This window comes from Brachyhypopomus gauderio, chromosome 6 (genome assembly GCF_052324685.1).
Source record: "Brachyhypopomus gauderio isolate BG-103 chromosome 6, BGAUD_0.2, whole genome shotgun sequence".
NCBI classification, from domain to species: Eukaryota; Metazoa; Chordata; class Actinopteri; order Gymnotiformes; family Hypopomidae; genus Brachyhypopomus; species Brachyhypopomus gauderio.
In genome coordinates, this window is record NC_135216.1 from 22,327,490 (window position 1) to 22,348,634 (window position 21,145).

Genomic DNA, 21,145 nt, shown 5'->3' on the forward strand with positions numbered 1-21,145 from the left:
TCACGGCTTTGTCTTAGAATGGCAGATAAGGCATTACAAACAGATATGGCAGTTTTTCAGTAGGCTGACATAATAAAGCCCTTCTATTATTAATGAATGCATTAAAGTGAATGCCTCCAAACTGGACTGAATTGAAGCATGATTCTCTCAGATGCTAACTAACTGCTAATATGTGTACATGCATATATTGTTGTGTAGGGTGAAAGAAGAAGGATTTGTGTCTTAGGACTTTCTACTGCTGCTGATGTGGTTTTCTCTCTTGTAGTTCTCATACGAGTTTCTTAAAGCAACTGGAAACATTGCCAAAATGTAGTCCTAAGTCTGGAGTTTAAGGGGTCAATTTGATCTCATATAACTTGTAGCAAATGGAATATTTAATTAGTGTCAACACTGTGAGTCAACATTGCACAGCTTGAAGCCAAAAATAATGCAAAGTTTAAGATATTCAGTAGAAAAGAAAAAAGGCACATCAAGATTGGAAAATATGACAATGGCTCTGATGTATGGCATACATGTATTTGGCATGTGATACCTCAACAACAGGTTTGCATGTAATCAAAATGAGCAGAATACCAAATAGTATTATTCAGGAGAACTCAAAAAGCACACATACTTCAAAAGCTAATCAAAGCTCTCAGGGAGAAAGCACTACTGATTAGGTAAGTATGCCTGTGTGTATATGCGTACAAGTGGAATGTTTGTACAGTAGTTTTGTACAGTGCAGGTTTGTCATGTTTCATTTCCAAAGTACAAAGTGCTTCAAGTGCTTGGTTAATATAGGACTTGGAACACGGAACATATGCATTAGAAGAAATGGTTTCTTAGCATGACTCACAGCGATTCAGTCCTCAGAATTTGAGATGTATACAAGTAGACAAGGCATACACCTGTGAACCTGCACTGCCAGACTTTAGTGTCAAAGCAAATAGACTATAAATGATGAAGCAATCTATCATTTCATTGACAAATAAGCAAAACTGTATGTCTGGACATCAGTTAGATCTGCTGATAATTTGTTGAAATAAGCTTCTGGATTGGCACATTACATAAATGTTATTTAATAGCAATAATTGTCATATAAAATTTGTTTTTCAAGGGCATTTACACTCACCGGCCACTTTTTGCTAGTACTGGGTTGGACCCCCTTTTGCCTTCAGAACTGCCTTAATTCTTCATGGCATAGATTCAACAAGGTACTGGAAACATTTCTCAGAGAGTCTGGTCCATATTGACATGATAGCATCACACAGTTGCTGCAGATTTGTTGGCTGAACACCCATGATGTGAATCTCCTGTTCCACCACATCCCAAAGGTGCTCTATTGGATTAAGATCTGGTGACTGTGGAGGTCATTTGAGTACAGTGAACTCATTGTCATGTTCAAGAAACCAGTCTGTGAAGATTCATTCTTTATGACATGGCGCGTTATCCTGCTGGAAGTAGCCATCAGAAATCAGAAGTAGTAGTAGTATCATTCTCCTCTGACCTCTGGCATCAACAAGGCATTTGTATTCACAGAACTGCCACTCACTGGATATTTTTTCTTTTTCAGATCATTCTCTGTAAACCCTAGAGATGGTTGTGCGTGAAAATCCCAGTAGATCAGCAGTTTCTGAAATACTCAGACCAGCCTGTCTGGCACCAACAACCATGTCACATTCAAAATGACAATATTTTGTATCCAGTATAAAATGTTTCACTTTAAATGTTTTAGTATCTCACTGGTAACATGCTGTGCTGTGACTGCTTACCAGGTACAAATTGGCAGTGCAATGTAAGTTAAAAAATGGCGAGAGACGATGAGAACAGAAAGATTTATCTGTGCAATCATTGTGGCTGACTGCATTCTTACCTTATGTCACAAATCAGTGTGGGTAACAGGATTCGTACCTTACATCACAAATCAGTGTGGCTGCCTGCATTCTTACATTACGTCACAATCAAGTGTGGATGTCTGCATTCTGATCTTACATCACAAATCAGTCTGAGCCTCCCACCACCTCCAGGGTGGAGAAATTGAGAGAGCGACTGTGATTTGCTACTCTGCGGGGAATAAGAGCCAATGATAAACATCTCTTGCTCAGAGTCCCAAGCAAGATTATTAAAACAAACTCAATTCACTTCTAACATTGATCCACTGCTGATAGAGGGCCAAAATATTTGGAGAATCTGTGCATTTGGGTCTGAGACAGAGAAGAGAAAAGAATGATAGATTAGAAAGACTAGGGCAAAACTGAAAATGAGAAATAGGTACTGTATATATTTTTGAAGTGTAACCAAAAACCTGCGATAATGATCATCCACCTTTAGATGTAATATAAATAACACAAAATTATTTCATACTTTCATACTAATTCTCATACATTCAAAGTTTACAAAGACAAATAAATACAAAGGGCTAGATGTTAGTGAAAAGAGGGAGTTCAAAATATGACTTCATGCAACTGCAGTATAGAGTTGCTGTCCAATTTACCACCAAAGCTGAAGCTAATTATGTCAACCTCATGAGGGCGCAGCTACTAGTCGAGCTCTCCTTGTAAGCTGCAGGGTTGAGAAGACACAGTGAAATGGTAGAATGCATTTATGGCAGAGACCGTGGAGAACACCTCCAGTGTCTTCATCCATTCCTAGTGTGATCTTTCTATATTAAGCGTGATCCATCCTCAAGTGCAGTGACCCACATTTAAAAACGCTAATGCTGAAATAGCTCTGGAATAAGTTGGATTCCTCCCATCCCACAATATCCACAATGCACAGCCCCTAAAAAATGAATCTAAAAATTCATACATCACAATGTCACTATTCTTCCCAAACCTCTGAAAATATGCAATATGTAAAAACTATACACCCAAAAATTTTGTTCACCCAAAATAATTAACTCACCTGTCACAACAAAAGTAAACATGCAGTTCCAGGCACTCTGTTCCATATATAGATGCTTGCTCTCATTCTGCTGCAGATGGTGTAACTAAGCGTTGTATGCTGTGCTACCTCTGGAAATGAGACCGTTCTTCTGAATAGTTTTTCGCCTTCAGTGTTTTACTGACTATATGACTCCACATGCACAGACGTTAAAAGTAAGGATCACTATTAACTGAGCATGTGTAGTATTTGTGTAGCTGTAATGAAATTTCTACATCTGCTACCAACAAGAGGCTTAAAGATCTGTAGTGAGGAATTACTGGACAGGGTTTAATGGACTTTAAAGTAAATGGGAAAATAATAATTGGATTGGGACTTGGTATATTAATGCATATTAAATCACTTGGGTCAAGATTGTGGACTAAAACAAACAGCTAATTGGGACTTAATGAATTGCTTGAGATAAGATCTTCTTTCTCATTACTATGTTTTTAAAGGTTATTGGTGGAGAGACCACCAATGTGGCTAATATAGAGAAATCCTACCAATGGCTGGAAAAATGCTGGATTGAAAGGCACTAATGGAACAAACTGATGACAAGAACAGTAGTGGCTGGGATCTGCACACCAGGTGCACACTGGGCAAAGATGCTCCTCATAGAATCCAGCGCTTAACAGCAGAAATTGCAAAATTGAAGAAGAATAACAGTTTGTGAGAGGGTTTCTCTGGTTCTTTTCGTGGTTATTGTTATGCAAGGCTTAGAGATAGGGAATGGGAATCCAAATAAACTCTTCCTGTAGTGGAAAATGTGGACACTTCTGATTGTGTTTTTGTGTGCTTTTAATATGGTCAACGGCTTAAGCTTAAGGTTTTGATTGATTTGGGGTTAGGGTTATTAAAATCACGAATCAGAATCAATCACAAATATGTGTGTGTGTGTGTGTGTGTGTGTGTGTGTGTGTGTGTGTGTGTGTGTGTGTGTGTTCATTATAGTTGCAGAAGGAAAAGATCAATAAATAATCAATGATACGTGAAGAGTACAAATTGCATTTGTTAGGGGTACAAGAGGAAGAGTCACAGCCAAAGGAAAAGTCACAGCCTGTCCAGCTTTTCATCAAACTTCACATAAAACAGTAAGAATATCTGTTTCTTATTTAACAGAACATCTAAATTAGCAACTGAATAGACCATTAGACTCTTCCCTACATTTGTAGAAATATGCTATCTGACTTCTTCAGTAAGAAAAAAGAGACCATGAAATTTCACAGCAAGATTCCAATAATCCATTATGTGGTTCTAAACATCTGATGATAAATAGTCAAGAGACCTTATATTTCAACAACATTTTCAGGAGGTCAGTCTCACTGGGAATACCAAGGCATGCCTCTTCAGTTTTTATCATTTCCCGTAGAAACTACGTCTTGACTTCTCTGACCTCTATAATTACTGGTCGATTTCTAACACGTCTTTTCTATCTAAACGTTTATGAGATTGATGCTGCCAGCTTATAGGAATGACAGACATTAAGCATTTTAGCCTGGTTTCTGGAATCATCACAGTACAGAATACTTCTGTCTGTATATTTGGCTATATTAAACTGTTTGGAATTTTAGAAATAAACAATATCTTTGTAATACATATTTTCATTAATAAAACATAATACAAAATTAGACATGTTAACACTACATGACATGCAAGCATGACATTCTTTAAGCAAGCTTTAGTTCACAATATGGTGACTGATGTCTTAGCAGGAAAAGTAAATAAAAGCACCACTCAAGTCTTATTCAATTTGCCCTGGCTGCCTGTTTTCTCAGTGATTGCAAATTCTTGCTTATGATTTTTAAATCTATTAATGGCCTAACTTGCTGATCTGTTGAAGCATTGTCACCTGTCTAGCCTATACACTAACCCTAAAACCTTGATTATACTCCACTCTATAAGCCTGAGATTGCAGCTTAGATGTGGAAGAATGTGTTTCTAAATGTGTTTCTACGTTTCTAAACACTTAAGCAGTGTAAATGTAAGTCAGGTAGCTGTTTTTGGTTTTAATACTTTAGCTGCGGGTGGAAGTTTTAGATAATGTTTATATAGTAGTAAATTTACTTTCTGTGTTATTCAGTTTGAACGAATATCATCAAGCCCTCCTCTGTGAGCACGTTACAGTCTGTATATGGAGTAATGTCTCAGTCTGTATAAGTGTTTGGAGTAATGTCTCAGTCTGTTTAAGTGTTTGGAGTAATGTATCAGTCTGTATAAGTATGGGGTAATGTCTCAGTTGATGGTGGTTCAGTATAATAATGTTGAAGATGTTAGAGTATCATTATGTTATGATTTTATTTATTATGTTGTATATTCATGTAAATTATATATATATATATATATATATATATATATATATATATATATATATATATATATATATATATATATATACAATCATGGAACAGACAAACCATATATATATATATATATATATATATATATATATATATATATATATATATATATATATATCTATGGTTTGTCTGTTCCATGATTAAACCAAGATAAAACTAATGTATATGATTAGTTATATATTAAAGTTAATTCAGAATTCAACTCAGATTCAAATCCATGAACTGGGCCAGTCCCCTGAGGGTTCATGTGAGTGACAGTTTAGATTGCTGGATGCAGAGGACATGGATGTCTAATTGAGGAACAGAGCAGGACTGAGACTGCAGGACCGGAAGATTAGCAACAACAGAAAATAAATGGTGCATAGTTACATCATTATTTTAGAAGTGTCTCAACATTTTAGCTTTGGCTAGTGATCTTGTGAGAATCAGTAGTGGACTGTAGTCTACTTCTGCAGCATGGGTTCATACACTCTAAGAACCAATGTGTCATTTTTTCTACACATCTACTGTGTCGGAAGTACTTTAACACATTATGTGTCAATCCCGAATACTTTTAACACACACATGTGTAATATATCGACATAATTCGCCTACACATTTGTGTGTTAAGCTTAAAGAAAGTATATTTATGCCAGAAAAATAATTAATTAATTTTACTTGAGTTTTAGTATAAAATGTAAGTATCTGTGGATAAAAATGTAGATTATTTCCCCTCTAACAGAAAAACATCCAAAAAATTTAAACGAATACTTGAACCAATCACGTCTCTCCAGTCCAGTTTTTCTAAATCGTCAACCGTTTTCTAAATCGTCAACTTATTACAGGGAAGTAGGAGATTAATTAGATGAATGCAAAACTTGTTTACTTCATCCACAGCTGGTGTGAACGAGGAAAGGTGGAGATCACACTGGAGGACACAGGTTAGCATGCAGCTTCTCTTGGTTGTTAGCAAGTTAGTTTACATGTGAAAATCTTGCTAGATGTTTGATACCTTTGACTAACTTTTTCCACTTAGATTAACGTCATTGTTTCATAAATACTGGTCTGGAGTATATTGACATTTAATATAATTTGTTCTCAAAAGTCTGGATTGCTAGCACAAAAACCATGACTTTTGAACTAAATGTTTGATTCTAGCTATTTATTTTCATTCATTCTAATTGCAGTGCATTATTTAAAATCTAATATATGTTTGACACAGGTTATATATACAGAAGGGGACTGACTGCAGTACTATTACTGTTACAAGCTCCTAGTCAATTTTGGACCTGGCTCTAAGGCCTTTCCTTGTGTAATGATCTCAGTAGGCCTGCCTTGAGTCATATCTCAGAGTTCAGCCAACCTGCTCCCATTCAATCAGATACTCCCCACCTCCTTTCACCACACACTGCCCATAAAACTGCTCTGAGCAAGGTCAGAGACATAAGAAGCAATTACAACAGACCTCCTCTCACAGTTCATCTCCTACAGTGTGAATGTTTGCTTGCAAGTACTTAAAGTACAGAGATTTTGCACTCAGATGATTTGTGAGAAAGAGTTATAGTTGATTGCTGTGTTAGTTAACACAATATCAGTCATGACATTTAAGTCAGAGCACTGTATTTTTTTTGACTTGCAATGTTTTCATAATCACTCTTACTTTGTTTTTCAAGGTACAAAAAATTATTATATAGGCTACCTATTTGTTGTATTACTTATGACATTGTGACAGGAGCAAGATGTGATTGTGAAAAAATAAGGCGATGCTTTTACTGAAAGAAACAAAGGAAACTGGATACAGCATACAAAAGGTTCGCAAAGGCTCGGGTATTACGCAGAATTGTGTAGGCGTAAGCAGGCTACAGTGTGGCCACCTGTGTAGTTTAAATAGTAGAAAGTAAAGTAGAAATAGATTAACAGTATAGCTAATAAGTGGGAGAATTAGAGTGGGGGAGTGGTTGAGGATGATGATTAACAGGGAATTGATGGTGTGTGTGTGTGTGTGTGTGTGTGTGTGTGTGTGTGTGTGTGTGTGTGTGTGTGTGTGTGCACTAGGGATGCACCGAAATGAAAATTCTTAGCCGAAACCGAAAACCGAAAATGAGGAAACCAAGGCCGAAAGCCGAAAACCGAAACACCGAAATACATTATGCCAATTATTAGTAACATTGGATTTATGGCTAACCTCACTAAAATCAAAGCTATTCAAAGAATAAATCAACTACAAAATTTGATTTGAAAATATGTATTTAGCACTGACATTACAGTAATGCATATTATAAAATAAAATTTGTGGTGGGCCGTTAACGGCGATAACGCTGACAATGGCCGACCACTAATTAAATTTAACTCGCTTCCAGACCGTTTTTATCTGAGAGGATAAATATATGAGTTAAATTTAATTATAACTGACTGGCCTGAAAGATAAATATAAATCCTCTCATAAAAACGTGACGTGAGTTGCAACATTAAACAGCTCAGGTAAACACGCTTTTGAGAAATGTCGTCTGCTCGGCAAAACATAACGGGGCTCAATGTGCTCTATTAGCCTACGATATCCCACATCCTCTACGACAGAGAACGGCTGATCATCTAAGGCAACGAGTTCCATAATTTTTGGTGTAATGTCCTTTTCCTTGGCACCATCACTGGAAAACTTTTTTGCTAGCTATATCCAAATAAGCACGTGCAGGTGGCGATTTTTGCTTGCGTCATCACAACACATCGTTTCGGCCGTGTTGTTTCGGTGATGAAAGTATTTCGGCCGAAAACCGAAAATGCAAATTTAAGCCATTTCGGCCGAAAATTTTCGGTGGCCGAATTTTCGGTGCATCCCTAGTGTGCACGCGCGCATGTGTCACGTCCCTGTCCTCCACTGTAAAAGTCTGTAAAACTGACGAAGGAAAGAAATATGGTTCAGATTAAAGAGTTTGGTCACGTCACTGCCTGATTGAAATTAGCTAATCTTTTGATTTCAAGAACACTGGCCATTCTGTGGTATATCAGATGAAACAATACGTTTGGTCATTTCACTGCGTTACAAATGTCAGGAGCCAATATAAGAGATTCTCTGGTTTTAAACATTCTCTTCCGAATCCTTTAAACTGTATTATGTTTTTAAGACATTACACAGTAACATCGTGATAATTGGACCTCTGGTAAAGTATTTAAAATAATATACTGCAGTGTCAAATGTAAAGAAAAATGTTTTTTACTGATTTTACTAGCTGTGTTTTCAAAGGTTTGCCAGTTTAAATTTAACTGAGCTCTGCTATGTGTATTTGCAACAATTCATAGCAGCTAATCACTTAAATGAGGCAATATACTGCTTACAAAACCAGTCTGATTGTATGTTGCATTTGCTGTATTAGTGTAAATGACATCCTAAAAAATAAATGATGCACAACATGTATTCACTTACAATAACTCACAGACAAGAGTCCTAACTATAACACTGTAGTACATTAGAAAGAGCAAATATAGAAATGTGTGACTACAAAAATAAGCATGTAAAGAGAATGTTTCCCACCTGTACAAAGTATAGCGAGATTAGATTACAATCCCATACAGACATGGTTAAAACCAGGCTGCATTACCCATCAGCCCTTTCAGAAACCAGAAGAATAGCTTTATGTGGATCTACACATGTGTATTGTAAGGCATTGTTGCATGAAAGGATTCAAAAATCATTAACTTTATCTTAAGTTAACTTTATATAAGTTTATATTTAAGAATATGTGTTCACATTTCTAATACCAAGCCATAGTAAAAGCTGCCAGGAAGCCTGCTTGTAACTCCCAGGTGATTTTTTATTGCAAAGTGCAATGAATTTGCATTTCTAACCTAGTATGAGAGGAAATGATAACCCTGATGAAGAGGAGTTGGAGGGGATGGCCGATGGGGTAATGTCTCTGTCTGTCTTCATCTGTCTCATCTTCAGCAAATGGAGATGAGTCTGTCAGGCTGTCCATAATGGGTCCCTGGAGACATAGGGAAGATCACCGTATCGGTCTTAAGAGACGTAGAATTGTACCTTTGTGATCCAGTCCTGACTGGATGGTTCAGAGTTTCACTTCTGTACTATGCCAGTAATATAAAAATGAATGTGTTAATTCTTTCCTTTTTTCATTTACTCATTCCTTTAAAAAATGTTTTTCATTGTTCATTGTTGGTTTTCTTTGCTTCTTTGCTGTTTAACATTTACAGAGTTGTTATTGTGGTGTCCGTTGCTGACCAGAAGTGGATGCCCCCCCCTTGAGTCTTGGCTCATCTTAAGGTTTCTCCTCGTGCTCTAGGGGGTTTGATCCTGCCATTGTCGCCTTTGGCTTGCTCATTTGGGGCTTGGACTCAGACAAATGTAAAGCTGTTGTAAATATAAAACAGCTGTTGTAAAAAAGTGTTCTACAAATAAACTTGACTTTGATTTTGACATTTTTCGGGATATAGCGAGTTTTGATTGTCAGTAATAATTACCAACAATTTTCAAAGGGTTTACCAAAAACAATTTTCAGGACATGAAAATAAATGTTGCCATTACACTGCAACAAAGGTAAATAGAATGCAATCTAAATTACTATGTGAGAGAAATAAGACTTCCTCCTGGCAAATTGGCTTACATCTATCTGGCCTAAAAAAGCATTTTGTCTTAGTGTTGCAACAGTCAAAATTAACATGCTGAAAATACTGCTTCCACTACAAACCAGAAAAATTCAAAAGTTGATGGAGACAAGGTACGCCGTTTTGTTTTGCAGTGTATATTCTTCTGTTGTATATAAAGTATAAAACAAACTATATGACAGTATGAAAGAGCATTTATAGTTATCACACTAATAAGGAATTATTTTAGTATAACAGAATTTCATTTTGAGACCTTACAACCTGTCATATACATACAGAAGTAGATACCTCTATTTAGCACCTGTGAGGTGTGTGTGTGTGTGTGTGTGTGTGTGTGTGTGTGTGTGTGTGTGTGTGTGTGTGTGTGTGTGTGTGTGTGTGTGTGTGTGAAGGAGAGAGAGAGGTTGGAGAAATGTCATCTCACTGACCACTAGTGATAATGAGTCACAATGAGAAATATCTCATACAGATGTTTCTTGCTTAGTTGTAGAAATAACTATAGTATCATTTTCAAAATGTCAAAAACTCAAATTTCTAAAACTATGTCAGCTACTTACCTTTCAATGTACTCCTATACAAAGTGCCTCTTCTTTTCATTATTTATAATTTTAAATAAATTAACTTTAGCAACTCTCTATACATTATGCAGATCAGGAAGTTTTGAAACTATTAGATTGATAGTGTCTAAGTCATGGTGTGGTAGATCAAAAGTGACATAAGGTCTGATTAAATAGTCCATTATTTTATCCGGGTAGCAGAGTTCAGGATAATTAAACCAAACCTGACACACTAGCATACTAACTAGGGATAAAATGCAGTGAGATACAGTAATGTGGCATTTTGGTGGAAGGGAAGCTGTATTGCTGTAGTCATCATGGCAGACTGGCTATAATGGGACTCTGAGCGTGTGACTCCTCTTTAGCGCAGGTGCAGTTAATGACTTCAAATGAGCAATTTAGCATTTAGCTCCCAGCATTCATATGTGGTTTAATAGATTTTAACTGCCTTTGAGATTAGAGCTGAATTGGAGGCATAAACGATGCTAACTCTGTCAGGGCTCTTTCACAGGTGTTTCAGATAAAAGCAAATATGTCTTTTATCTGTAAATTAAAATATCTTCAATGTCATAATTACAGTCTTCTGCAAAAGATGCAGTTGTAATCAAGTCCTTGTTGCATAATGTATAATTAGTACGTAATTAGTAGTAATTAGTAGTACTACGTAGTAGTATTAGTAAGCATATTGCCATGCAAAAGTTTAAAATATGTTTTAAAAATGTCATATTTGTTTTAGAAAATGTCATATTTGTCCTGAAGTTTAATAATCGTATTTTGTTCATTCAAGGAACTTGTTACTTTAGTGTTGGGATGTACTCTGCCATTTCAACCTTCCTCTATGATGTCAGGACACTCATTAAGGTTTAGCTGCAGTCGGCGAAGTCTGGAGGTGTGTTGTAGTAGCCAGGGTGGAGATTATATGAGAGTGGACACTGTTAGCGGATGATAAGTGGTGTCACCAGCCCCACCACTCAAATGTGGTTGTTCCAATTTGACCTCCTTCTCTCCTCTTTTTAACCATTTTTCTTCTCTGTTATTCTCGAGACTTGAAAGATCCACGCATAAATCTTTCTTTTGTACTGCATATATTATATTGTATATTGTACTCTGTTATATTGCTCTGCTTTTGCTTTGGTATGTGGTTTTTGGGCAACATTTCTCTTGTTGTTGAGTTAAAGGCAAGGATGTGGTGTTCTCCAGGAATATTCTCAGGAACATGGCGTTCTCCAGGAATCTTCACAAAATTGTTCTCCTGAGGTTTTCAAATACTCCAGGCTCATGTGGTGATGTTGGTATGTCTGCTCAGACGTCTCTGCTTTGTCTTCAATTGGGAGGGATGAGGCAAGGAAGGACGTGTTTACATAGGGCTTAAATTTGGCGTAAAAAACCCACAATGTCCAAGTGGTGGATCTACATACAGCCACATATTCAACCATCTGGAATAATGCTCTAAGAGGTAGAAACACTCAGTGGTTGTACCAGAGAGTTGACTGCGTGGCTGTGTTGAGATCCACCACTGGGAAACTGTTTACATTTCAAATGTAAAATGTCATTCACAATGAAGTAATGGGTCTATGTAAAATGCATCACAGATGTTAAACACACTGCAATTGTGTGTTGAGGTGTGGCCTAAATGTCTGTCTCTATTTATATATCTTTACTGCTGTAATTGCCAATAATTGTGTTGATAAACTTCTGTGCAAAAAAATTATTTCTGCAAAATAGGAGCTGTATTTCCAAATCAGTATCTTAAAGGTTTATCCTAAAGACTGGTATAACAACAACTTTGTTTTAATTTTGATGGAAACTTGTCGTAGTGTCTCAAAACCCAAAAGGAAACAACACCAGTAATCTAAAATCTGTTTTCGTTCTTTCTTCTGTCTGAAACGCCTCTTGCTTAACAGTGGCAGTAAACAACATATTTGAAGAGCGATGTTCTGCAAACTGGGAAGTGGCAGATAAAACCAGACATTGCTGAATGTGTACTGCTTCAGGTCCATTAAAAATGTTCACTCTGGTAACATTGTGGTCTGCTGGGTAGCACTTCAACTCAGGCTGCAGGAAGTCTATAGAAAGGGTTCTGAAGATAAAAAAAATTGAAAAGAGAAGCATTATTCATCAACTGGCTCTGAAGTGAGAGTCCTAAGCTCTTCCAGAGGGTACCTTAGTTTACAGTGGCATTTACCGCCACTTTTAGAAGCTAGCGGCTAGTAACCCTCTAGTATATGTGTTTGAATGCTATTGGAAGTACAACTGTGTTCAGCTGTAGTAAAACAGAGTCCTTGAGCAGTGTTGTCCTGAGGGGGTAAACACAGTTTCAAAGCCCTATGTGAGTCCCTTGAGTAACCCCTAAGCCCTCACACAAAAATCAATACTCCTCTAAAACCAAGAAATAGCTATTCTTCATTCCAGTTGCACTGTGTTTTCTCCTGTTTTTCACCGCATCTCTTTTTTTTTTTTTACTATTCCTACCAACAGTCTGAACAGGCTTTCATCCTGAAGGTCACTCCCCGCTTTCTGTGGATGGGCACAGGTTGCAAAAAGTCAAACTCTGCAGGTAGTTGAGATGGAAGTGACAGAGGAGAGTGATAGTAGACTAGGTATGGGGATCGATAATGCCTGTGTATCACCAGAGCTCTTACCGAGAGGCACTTCATTCAGGGGTGGTATTCATGACTGGACTAGAGATGGTTCCTCACTCCCTCTGTAGCGGCTCAGCATCTGCAGACAGCACAAAGATGGATGATCTTGGTCATAAAGAGATTATGTCACATGTTAACATCCATACACACTCTCATGGAGAGGACAGATTGATTTACAGCTAAAATGTTATAATGCATAAACTACATCATGAAAAATCGATTATCAGAGTAAGCAGAAAGATTTCCATAATTCGTATATAACTCCGGACTCTTTTAACTTCTTTTGAGAATGATTTTCACTTATCTTTGAATGCGGCTTGTATATATATAACTACACTATAAACTGCTATTTGTACTCAGTTTTTCCATCTACACTTTTACGTGCTTGCACACATGGATAACCTTAGTTAGGCCTTTCAGACACCAAAATTACCTACCAGCAGTCTGGGCAGGATTCACATTGATGGTTTAGTACACTGCTAGGTAGCAAATGAAATGAGCACATTTAGTGCCATATGAACTCTCTCTCTCTCTCTTTCTCTATATCTCTCTCTCTCTCTCTTTCTCTATCTCTCTCTCTCTCTTTCTCTATCTCTCTATCTCTCTCTTTCTCTATCTCTCTCTCTCTCTCTCTCTCTCTCTCTCTCTCTCTCTCTCTCTCGCTTGCTATGTCCCTCACATACAGACTACATTTAAGTTGTTTGGTATGGGGAGCAGGCCATGCTGTCGTGACCCAGGTAGGCTCACTACAGTGTAAATTAAGGGACAGATGTAGACAGCAAACTAGAACTACCTTACCCGTCCACATCAGTGAAGCCAAAGTGAAGGACAAAGAACGCTTCCCGAACTCCCTAATTAGTGTTCGCGAGAAACACACATATGAACAGCGAGCGCATTTACATGCACTTAACGATCCGATAAGTGCAGAAAATCAGTATTCAGCAGTAAGATTTTGTCAGTAATCCAATCACTGTGTTTACAAGCACTTCAGTTTTCAGATGATGGGAAAACTCTGGATTTTACATGTCAGGCAATAACCAGATTTCTACTTTGCAACTTCAAAGTTCCTGCTTAGGCCTTCTGTAAACATGAACCCACTTTGCCAGCAAATAAGGATTTTAGTTTTTCATGGTTCACATTCCAAATTGTTAATTTCACTGAGCATGTACTGTACGTGCGAGTCTCCCCCAGACGTGTTTGACAGCCGTTTCATGGCTGCATTTATTACTGCTTGCCACTTCCGGGAACAGCTCCGGATACTTTGTAAGCATGCGCGGACTGATAAATCTGAAAGAAATCGGAGTAAGGGTATACACACAGTGAAATATCTGATTATTGAGCCTAAATCCAGCTCTCTTTACCAGATTTCTCAATCTGATTTCTAAGACATAATGTGATCTAAGAAATCGAGTAACTTAAGAAATCAGATAAATCAGATAATAGTCTGTGATCAGATTATTAAGTGCATGTAATTATCAAGTGCTATGTGTTCAGCTCCTTACCACCTACCACCCAAAGTGTGTATTACATGTAAACGAGAGTAACACAACAATCAACACGACATTCAGTCCAACAATGGCAATGCAAAAATAGAAAAGGCAGAGAGACCTTTTGAACAGCCTTAAATGACAAGTAACAAGCACATCTCAAGTGAATGAGAAACAAGACAGGTTAGATGGCCCATGTTTTTATAAGAAGTAGCAGACAGGAAAAAGTCAGTGAAAGGACGTGGGACTCACCAATAAGTTAGTAAATACGTAAGTACATTTTATTTATATAGCACTTTTATACAACTACGTTGAACAAATTGCTGTACATTAACATCCACAAAATACATCAAGATCACAACACATAAAACCACCAGGTACATAGACATGAGTAGAATGCAAATATACATATACATGCATATATATATAAGGATCAGCTAATAGGATAATTGGCTACAGCTGGAACACAGACAATAAACACTGACACACTTTGGAACAGACGATTAACCCTAACCCTAACCAATATACTTTCAGAGCACCAACCTACCCAGAATCATAAAGAATCAGGTCTAAGGAAAATGTTCAAAGTTCATCAGTATACAGTATACTTCAGAAACACACACACACGCACACACACACACACACACACACACACACACACACACACACACACACACACACACACTGCTAAGAGACCATTGCATTATACAACCCTTTAAGCCCAGTATCAGCAACAGGCTGCCGTTTGGAGTCTAAAGCCCTGGAGGGTTGCCACGGTAACAGAGCTATGGTGTGATGGATGATGGGTAATGAGGTAGTTAAAGTGAGTGTGATTTTTTTCCTTCTTCTTCTCCTGGCTCGGAGCAAGACGGTGATGAATGGATATTCGCTCTCTTGCTCTACACTGGACATGTTATATTCATGAGCAATACCATATGTGCTGCTAGCACACCCAGCACACCCCGTCTCATTGTGCGGAGGCAGAGGCCGAGCACAAAGGAGCGGAGATGGGAGTCAAAGTCCCATTCATGGCTACATCCATTCAAGAGATCAACACCTTCATGACAAAAGAACTGTACAAGCAACGGCCAATATGAACAGAAGGAGGGCAACTAAAGCCACTTCTACGAGGTTGACATGATAGGGACGTAGGGGAGGGCAGGAATCATGCTGCACACCTGAAAGAGTTTAGGATTAGAGGTCAAAGGGCATTTAAACCCAGAGCCCTTTAATACCCTGCTGCCCCCCTCTGGAGCTTGATCTGGAGCCCAGAGTTGCCGCAGCTCCATCAGGACACTTGGTTGGAGTTTCTGGTGGAAATCATCTGAGCATTATTGTCATGGCAAAAACACTATGATTATTTTGAAAATCTTACATCTTTTGCCTCAGGGAAATGGTTACAGTTGGACAAACACTAAGTTCAGCTTTAGCGAACAGTCACACAGCGAGGTGAAGCCTTTGAGAGCAGGATATATCCATATGACTGAGAAAGGTTTGTGAACTCCATGATGTTTCAAGTATTTCAAGAGTTTTGCTTAAAGCAGTTAATAATAAGGAAAAGAGACATTATGGTTTGTTTGCTGAAGGACTATGGCAAAGGCCTTATAATTCATGCACAGATGACTCCGAACAGCTGACAGATCAAGTGAAATGCCGAGCAAATATGGAAACTCCAGTGAAACACCTCACACACAAAGGCACAGCTGTGGCGTACTGGGGGAAAGATGAAGAGGCTAATGCTGACAGTGCATCTGGGGGCTTTAGCGCGGCCTTCAGCAGTCCTGACGCCCACATTTGCCCTGAATGTCTTTACAACTGAGCCATACCTGTGTTTCCCTGAGGGACAGCGAGTCTTCACTCCGTTTTCAAGGCTGCCTTCGTCTATACATCACGCTAAAATAGCAGGCTTGTGAGTTGTCATTTTGTGTGTCAGCTAAGCTTCCTTTTCCTGCAATATTAGGTGGTTTTGGCCATGTTAAGTGGTGAAAGGTACCACACTCTCCCTAGAAAGAGTCTGGCAGTGAGACTGAAGATAAAGAACATCACCGTGTCACGTGACCCCTGTAGCACGACTGCCCCCTGCTCGTTGTATCTCTCACTTCTCTTTGCTGCTTCTTAAACAGACAGGCGAAGGCAGGTCTTAGCCCCTGATGTCTTTGAGACCCTTAGCAACAGTTGTCATGCTGCAGCGAGAGCTGGAAGTCCTACCTGTCTGAGACGCTGTACAGAAGTAGCTACCTTTTAGTGACCATCTCCCTGTCTCACTTGAACATTCTCCTCCGCCCCTCTCCACACTTGATCTCCTCCACCCCATCCACTCTCCCTCTCCTCCAGCTCTCTCCTCCATCTCTGTCCACGTCTCTCACCTTCTTCCTTGCATCTCTCTCTTCCAGCCCTCTCCCCATCTCTCTCCTCCATATCTCCTCCCTCCCTCCCTCTCTCCTCCATCTCTCGTCTCCTCTCTCTCTCCTCCATCTCGCCTCCCTCCCTCTCTCTCCTCCATCTCTCATCTCCTCCCTCCCTCTCTCCTCCATCTCTTGTCTCCTCTCCCTCTCCTCCATCTCTCTCTCCCTCCTCCCCCTATCCTCCCTCTCCTCCCTCCCTCTCATCCAGCCCTCTACATCATTTCTCTTCGTCTCTCTCCTTCATCCCTCTTCTCCCTTGTCCACTTTCTCTGTCGTTTGTCTCTCCCTTTCCTTGCGCTACATGATGGCGTCTAAATGATGAGCATCTTGAGAAATGTTGTTCTGTTCAAACTTGGAATGGGAAACTAGCAGAGGTGAGACTAATATTCAGCTGGAGTGTCACTATGAGCAGACATATGTGAGAGAGAAAGAATGTGGCTTAGTTGCCTATTCTATGTCAAAAAAGTACAAAACTACTTTGCAGTTAGGAAGATTCTGGAAAAAATGAGAATCCTCAAATAGGATTTCATACAGACAAAAACTAGCTGTACATACTTAGTTTTAGTGAAGCAATATACAGACTGACTCATTTTACATATTGTTACTCTACATATTGTGTCTTGCAGAGTAAGAATTCCCCATTATTTTGTTTATAAACAGCACAGATACACTGTGCAATAATAAAAAAGAAAACACTTTGTGGGCATTTCACACAGTTACAATTAACATAACCATTAACATAACTATTAACATAGACAAGATTTAGTAGAGTCCCATGGTAATATATTTGCAATAAAGCAATACTTTTTACAGTAAGTGCCATATACTACCACTACTAAAACAGGTAATGGAAATTTTCACTTGCGTAAAAATCAAAACACCTTGGTTGTAAGTTACTCAAGAGAAACTGAAGATCAGGCCATTATTGAACACTTATGAATGAGTCACAGTCCAGTTCTAGATCGGGCCATTACTGAATACTCTCATGAATAAGATGGATGACTGTAATAGAGCTTGCTCAGCTAGTTTGAATTACCATTTGCCCACTGTATATAAACCAGGGGACCACGGAGCTACATTATAATAATTCTGCACTCTCTAGTTCCTCTTCCAGAAGATGACTAACTAATGTAGAATGATATTCAGATCTTCAAAGATTCTTACATTTTAATCAAAGCATTTTAATCATTTTGTGAAGTTGTTTTGCTTTGTAACCTCATTGTCACGGCTGGCCTGTCCCAGAGCTCAGGGTACATGCCCCCTTCCCGTCAGTCATGTCACTCAGCCACGCCCTCACTCAGCCACGCCCTCACTTCCATGTTCATAGTCACCCATTTATTGACACTCAGCACCTGCACCTGTTTCATATTAACACCGTGCCTATTTATCCCAGCAGGTTCTGTTCAGTGCTGTGTATTCCTTGCACCACAAGTGAGAGAGACTGAGGTATTCAGCCTGGAAACGGTGAATATTTGTGCTTGTCAAGTGTGACTGTGTTTTACACCCTTACAGTGTTTTACACCCCAAGATGTTATTGTAGCACGTCTTATGCCTTCCTCATTTTTGCCTGTTCGGAGCTGTTTTATGTTAAGGACATTAAAACCTTTCCTGCTCCAACACGCCCTCCTCAACATCACCCTCATCAATAAACTCTGCCCTTGTGATAGTTTTATTCCAATTTTAATAAGTCAGTGCTATTCTGCTTCAGTGTTATATGTGCAATCAGTGGGATTTGTTTGCATCACTATAGAATTGTGAATTCAATAGTGTAGGGGTGAAAATTAATTTTTATGTGCAAGAGCGAATTTGTACTCAACAGAACCCAGTGGTACTTCAGTCTGGGGTAACATCACTTATTAGTTCGTCATAATCTTGTTGTCACGGTGACGGCTCCGGACCCTTCCCTGTGGGTGTGTCGTTACGTTGTCTGCGTGTCGTTAGGTCCATGTTTGTACTTCCGTGGGCGTGGGTTATCTGTGAGCGTGTTCGTTTGTTACACCTGTGCCTTGTCTCGAGATCACGAGGGTGTGTGTTAGTCTGCTATATAATGTGCGTTCGCGCAATGTCGTGTGCTCGTCTTTGTCTTGGTTTGCACGTCGTGTGTGTGTTTATGTTAAACATGCTAATAAAAGCAAGTAACGTTGGCTACTGCAGACTGGATCCGTGTCTCATCCTTCCGCCCACTCCCAGCGTCACAGAAAGACGAGCCTACAACGAGACACAATGCCAGGCTACAAGGCGAAGCCCAAAAAGGGGAAGAAGCCCAGCAAGCGGCACCACCGCTCTTCTTCCTCCCCCCCGCGCCGCGAAGCCCCGCCGACTTTGGCGCAGCTCGAGCTGGACCCGGTCTGTGCGTCCCTGCTACGACAGGCAAGGGTGCACCACAACCCCGAAGCGGCGGAGAAGCTCCGCCAGGAGGCGGTGCAACTTTGGGTGAAGTACCACCCCCCTTCGTCCAGGGAGCTTTCACCCCTGCGGGTGAGCTCCTTTGCGCTCGGCGGTGTGGAGAAGATCCCAGAGAACGAGTTTGGAGAGGGGGATTCCGAGGCAGAGGACTCGGACGAGGAGGAGGGCTACCCTCCGTCGGTGGGCGAAGCGTCCACTGTGGACTACTGCGGAGGAGTAGACCCGGCTCCCTCGGTCTGCTCCGCCCCCACGGTGGACTATGGGGAAGGCGAGGAGGAAGGGCTGGACTACCCTCCATCCGTTGGCTCTGCTTCGGCAGACAACCTTAGTGAGGGCGAAGGGGACTATCCACCCTCCTTATATTCCGCTCCCACCGTCTACTACGGAGAAGACGAGGAAGAGCGCTACCCTCCGTCCGTGTACTCGGGTGTCTCCGAGGGCACGGACAGCGATCCCGGCACTGAGGAGGAGGGCAGTCCGTCCCTATCTGAGCGTTCTGCCGGGACCGTCAAGGGATGGGACCGCTCAGAGGGAGGCGCTTCCTCTTATCGCTCCGAGGGGAGCGCGATGGACTGCTCCCGGGGTGGCAGCCCGGAGCTGCCCATGAGCTGGAGCCAGGGCAGCGAGGCGGCGACCGAGATGGAGGTGGACGCTCCCGCTGTCTACTCCAGAGAGTGGTCGCGAGGCGAAGCGGGTGTATCGAGTGGCCAGTCGGACGAAGAGTCAGACCCAGGCGCGTCAGCCCAGCGCGCGGCACCAGGCGCGTCAGCCCAGCGCGCGGCACCAGGCGCGTCAGCCCAGCGCGCGGCACCAGGCGCGTCCGCCAACCATACTGCACCGGGAGGAGGCTTCGCGGCAAATGCGGGAGGGGTCCCGTTCGCTGCAGCGCCTGCAGCTCCCGTGCTCTCTCCTCTCATCGCCCTACTCATGGCGCGTAGCTTGGCGCCTGTTTCATGTCCGTCTGTCCCTGTTTTCGTGTTTGTTCCCGTATGTTTGCCTAATCCCCTTTTCCCATTCGTGCCCATGTTTGTGCAAGTACCTGTATGTGTATTCGTGACTGTACCGTTTTGTGTATCTAATGTGTTTTCCCCTGTCCTCCCAGGGAGGGTGTACTAGAGCCGTTCGTGGCGGTTCCCGCCGTCGGGGGTGACGGCTCTCGGAGGCTCAGGGTCCCTGAGGCTCCGGACCTGCCCGTTGGTGTTGGTTCGGGGCTTTCCAGCTGCGCGGGACACTCCGGGAGTAGCGAGCCCCTGGCGGAGGGTTCTGTCACGGTGACGGCTCCGGACCCTTCCCTGTGGGTGTGTCGTTACGTTGTCTGCGTGTCGTTAGGTCCATGTTTGTACTTCCGTGGGCGTGGGTTGTCTGTGAGCGTGTTCGTTTGTTACACCTGTGCCTTGTCTCGAGATCACGAGGGTGTGTGTTAGTCTGCTATATAATGTGCGTTCGCGCAATGTCGTGTGCTCGTCTTTGTCTTGGTTTGCACGTCGTGTGTGTGTTTATGTTAAACGTGCTAATAAAAGCAAGTAACGTTGGCTACTGCAGACTGGATCCGTGTCTCATCCTTCCGCCCACTCCCAGCATCACACTTGTAAAAATGCATGGCACATTACAATTGATCATGCCTTCCAAACCCCTACCCAGCCCCCAATTTACATCATTAGGACAATGTAATTTATCAATACCTTAAGAGGTAGCCTAATTGTGCGTGGAGTAGGAACATGGTGTAGTCAGGAATGCATGAAGTTAAATCTATCTTCAGGGTAACTGCGCTGCAGTTGTCTACTTTACATC